This window comes from Montipora capricornis, chromosome 3 (genome assembly GCF_036669925.1).
Source record: "Montipora capricornis isolate CH-2021 chromosome 3, ASM3666992v2, whole genome shotgun sequence".
Classification (NCBI taxonomy): domain Eukaryota; kingdom Metazoa; phylum Cnidaria; class Anthozoa; order Scleractinia; family Acroporidae; genus Montipora; species Montipora capricornis.
The window spans coordinates 71,401,337-71,406,105 of record NC_090885.1 but is presented as its reverse complement, the minus strand read 5'-3'; the positions used below and the strand labels follow the sequence as shown (position 1 = coordinate 71,406,105).

General features: G+C 46.3%; 1 non-coding gene across 1 annotated transcript in view; it reads left to right on the top strand.

The window, feature by feature from the left end:
- The window catches only part of LOC138044195 (large subunit ribosomal RNA), a 6,703-nt gene extending 3,835 nt beyond the window's left edge, over window positions 1-2,868 (top strand). Inside the window, exon 1 of the ribosomal RNA XR_011131410.1 lies at window positions 1-2,868. This exon is cut by the window's left edge and continues 3,835 nt beyond it. This is a non-coding gene — a ribosomal RNA (large subunit ribosomal RNA).
- The last annotated feature ends 1,901 nt before the right edge of the window (window positions 2,869-4,769 follow it).

The following is a 4,769-nucleotide window of genomic DNA, read 5'->3' as shown; positions in this document are numbered from 1 at the left end:
TCTGTAGTGGTCCTCCTTGCAATGTGTTAGTCTCTTGACCATAGACAAGTCACATACTAAGTTTCGTGTTCCCTCGTTAAAATCTGAGTAAATGACATGCAGGACAAATTGACACACTTTGTCTGGAACTGGGGGGTGCAGTTATCTTCCTTGTGACAAACCCTTCGGTCATAAGGTTTTCCATGACGCAGTCACTGCATGTCTTAAAAATGGTGGTCACAGGTCTTAATGTGACTGAGATATCAGTCTTTGAAATTCATGTCAAAAAGTAAAATTCAATTTTTCAACAGATGCGCAATAGCACCCGTTAAAACTTACGCATGCGCAGTAAGTGTCACACGTTAGCTTACATGGAGACCTACTAGCAGGTCAAATGTCAGACCGTTACGTTTTAATCTGACAGGGATATGCCCGCTTGAATATTAGCAGCCCTTTAAGTGGCAGCTTCACATGCCAAACATGTGGTATCCAAAAAAAAACACTGAAATTTTCAAAAAACTTTAACAGATGCGCAGTAGCGCACGTTACAACTTACGCATGCGCAATAAGTGTCACACGTTAGCTTACATGGAGACCTACTACCATGTCAAATATGAGACCGTTACCTTTTAATCTGCCAGAGATATGCCTGATTGAATATGACTGTACATGCAACTTTGCATTGGTCATATTTCCCCCCCTGACTTTCCGTTGTGGCCCTCCTTGCACTATCTTGGTCTCTTGACCATAGACAAGTGACAGACCAAGTTTCCACTTCCCTCCTTGAAATCGGACTAAATGACACGCACTACAAGTTTAAAGACTTTGTATGGAACTGGGGGGGTGCAGTTACCTCTGTTATAGTGAACCCTTAAGTCATATCGTTGTCAATGACCTAGTCTTTACGATGTCTTTAATTTTGTAGTTACAGCTCTTAATCTCACTGAGATATCGCTCTTTGAAAGTCGTGTCAAAAACTAACACTCAATTTTTGCAAACAACTTTAACAGATGCGCAGTAGCGCACGTTACAAGTTACGCATGCGCAGTAAGTCTCACACGTTAGCTTACATGGAGACCTACTACCATGTCAAATATGAGACCGTTACCTTTTAATCTTACAGAGATAAGCCTGATTGAATATGGCTGTACATGCAACTTTGCATTGGTCATATTTCCCCCCCTGACCTTCCGTTGTGGCCCTCCTTGCAATATGTTAGTCTCTCTTTACCATAGACAACCAACAGACCAAGTTTCGACGACCCCCCCTTGAAATCTGTCTATATGACACGCACTAGAAGTTTACAGACTTTATATGAAAGTGGGGGGGGGGTGGTCTTATCTTCCTTGTAATGAACCTTCAAGTCACGTGACTTTAATGACCATAGACCACGACCAAGTACTTACTGACAAACGAGTAACTGTCAACTTAAATGAAAATGTCTCTGACTTATAACCTTGCAAACATTTCGTTTACGTCTTACATGATGGTTTTTGTGAGTCAGGGGGGGTGAACCCATGCATACATCGTTTTAACCTATTTGACAACTAGTCAACCCATTTCCATCGAAAACTGACTCGAAAATTTTTTGATCAAAATTTATAAGGATTTGTATGAGAATTTCTCCATCTTTAAACCCTTGCAGTTCCCCCCCTTTCCAAAGAAAGACTGCCTCCTCCTAACAGCTTACTGCCCCCCTTATGACCTATCGACACACCAAGTTTGAAGATCACAGGGCCCCTCCTGACAAAATGGCAAACCGTCAAAAATTAGAGAGTTTGTATGGAAATGGGGGGGGTGGTACTATCTTTCCTGGATTTCCCCCCCGACTCTCGTGACTTGGATGGAAGTTGGCCCCCGTCAAATACTCTCTAGCCAATCGACAACCGTCCACTTAAACGTTAACGCCTGACCGTAATTAATTTTTAAAGGTTTGATTTACGCCTTACATGAAGAGGTTTACGTTCGGGGGGGAAATTTCACTTCAAAAGTCATCTTTGACCATGCTTCACCCTATGACAGAGTTTGGTCCAGAAACTCGGGGGGTCGATTTTCGGTCGAAAATTTACAGAGAATGTATGGGAAACGGAGGCCTTTGGGCCTCCGTAACCCATGGTTACGCTAACTGTTATGACGTAACACTTTGTCACATGGCGTAACTCGACATGGGCTGTCATAATCGCTAATCGATAGAAGAGGTGCCATGTTGCAGAAAAGTTATTTGAATATATCTTAGATGTCAATAACAGTAAGAAAGTTACTAAATTGCTATGTTGCAATTCCTACGAGGTAATTACGTCATTAAATAACTGGCTTGTGGCAGCCAAGCGTTCGTAGCGACGTTGCTTTTTGATCCTTCGATGTCGGCTCTTCCTATCATTGCGACGCAGAAGTCGCCAAGTGTTGGATTGTTCACCCACCGACAGGGAACGTGAGCTGGGTTTAGACCGTCGTGAGACAGGTTAGTTTTACCCTACTGAAGTTGTGAAAGCATTCGGCCAGGAATTCTGCTCAGTACGAGAGGAACGGCAGATTGGGACCATTGGTACCTGCACCGGCTCGACCGAGCCATGGTGCCAAGCTACCATCCCTCATTTTCGTGGGCTTATGACTGAACGCCTCTAAGTCAGAATCCGTGCTGTGTTCGAACGACCGTCCTATGTCAAAAACTGATACCAGTCTAGGGGTGACCGTTTTCGGACGGTGGCCTCCTACGTCTCTGATGGGCAAGCGGGTCAGCATGCCCGCATTGCCCTAACCCATACGCAAATGTAAGCTCGTAGGACAGAGATCCTTTGCAGACGACTTAAAAGAGAACGGGGTATTGTACGTTGTAGAGTAGCCTTTCGCTACGATCATCTGAGATTCAACCTTTGTTCTAAGATCGATCTTTTCTTTTTTTCTCCAAGTCAGGCAGTGACTCCTGCCTGAAAGAAAGAAGGCATCTTCCACCATGCATGCATACACCGTAGTGAGTGTATGCCTGCCTGGTGGCAAGATGATGAACAAAGCCAAATAATTTTTTTTTTTTTTTACTACAAGTCCAATACTTACTCCTGACTGAAAGTGGGAGTTTGGCCGTTGGCTGGGTCGGTCAAGGGGTGTCACATCACATATGTTTTGGCATCCCGCATGAAAGATGCGGAACTGGAGTCCGCATGAAACATGCGGACTAAAGTGGCCCGTTTCCGCATGAAAGATGCGGGACTGGAGTCCGCTTGAAAGATGCGGAAACCACCTCACAAAGTCAAAGTCAAAGACGGGAGTGTCTCCCATCCCATCGAATGGCCCCTCCTCTGCCCTAACTCGGGGCGGGGGAGGGGCCTTTTTTTTCCAAGTCTTGGTGGGGACCAAGTGGGTCTTTGTCTTGTACATTCCCCCGACCCGCCATATAGATGCACGATGACCAGCTGCATGTGACCAGCCGCATCGTCCCCAGGGAGGGCTCTGCATAAGAGAGCCAAAGTGGCTTTTGGGCCACAGCTCCCCCGGTTTTGAGCTGGCACAACCTAACCCCCTCAAGTTGTTGCGGAATTGGATTGCGCGTCTGGTGATACCATTGGTTACTCTCTAGCACGCCCAGGGAAGGCCCTGCATATGTGAGAAAAACAGGTTTTTTGAGGATAGCTCCCCCCGGTTTTGAGCTGTGACCACCTAACCCCCTGAAGTTGTTGCGGAATTTGATTGCGCATCTGGTGATACCATTGGTTCCTTTTAGCACCTCAGGGGAAGGCCCTGCATATGTGAGAAAAACTGGTTTTTTTTGTATATCTCCCCCCGGTTTTGAGGTGAGACAACCTAACCCCCTGAAGTTGTTGCGGAATTCGATTGCGCATCTGGTGATACCATTGGTTACTCTCTAGCACGCCCAGGGGAGGCCCTGCATATGTGAGAAAAACAGGTTTTTTGGCCATAACTCCCCCCGGTTTTGACATGACACATTCTAACCCCCTGAAGTTGTTGCGGAATTGGATTGTGCATCCTGTGATACCATTGGTTACTCTCTAGCACGCCCAGGGAAGGCCCTGCATATGTGAGAAAAACAGGTTTTTTGAGGATAGCTCCCCCCGGTTTTGAGCTGTGACCACCTAACCCCCTGAAGTTGTTGCGGAATTTGATTGCGCATCTGGTGATACCATTGGTTACTCTCTAGCACGCCCAGGGGAGGCTCTGCATATGTGAGAAAAACAGGTTTTTTGGGGATATCTCCCCCCGGTTTTAAGGTGAGACAACCTAACCCCCTGAAGTTGTTGCGGAATTTGATTGCGCATCTGGTGATACCATTGGTTACTCTCTAGCACGCCCAGGGGAGGCTCTGCATATGTGAGAAAAACAGGTTTTTTGAGCATATCTCCCCCCGGTTTTAAGGTGAGACAACCTAACCCCCTGAAGTTGTTGCGGAATTTGATTGCGCATCTGGTGATACCATTGGTTACTCTCTAGCACGCCCAGGGAAGGCTCTGCATATGTGAGAAAAACAGGTTTTTTGGCCATATCTCCCCCCGGTTTTGAGGTGAGACAACCTAACCCCCTGAAGTTGTTGCGGAATTGGATTGCGCATCTGCTGATACCATTGGTTACTCTCTAGCATGCCTAGGGGAGGCTCTGCATATGTGAGAAAAAGTGGTTTTTTGAGGATATCTCCCCCCGGTTTTGAGGTGAGACAACCTAACCCCCTGAAGTTGTTGCGGAATTAGATTGCGCATCTGATGATACCATTGGTTACTCTCTAGCACGCCCAGGGAAGGCCCTGCATATGTGAAAAAAACAGGTTTTTTGGCCATATCTCC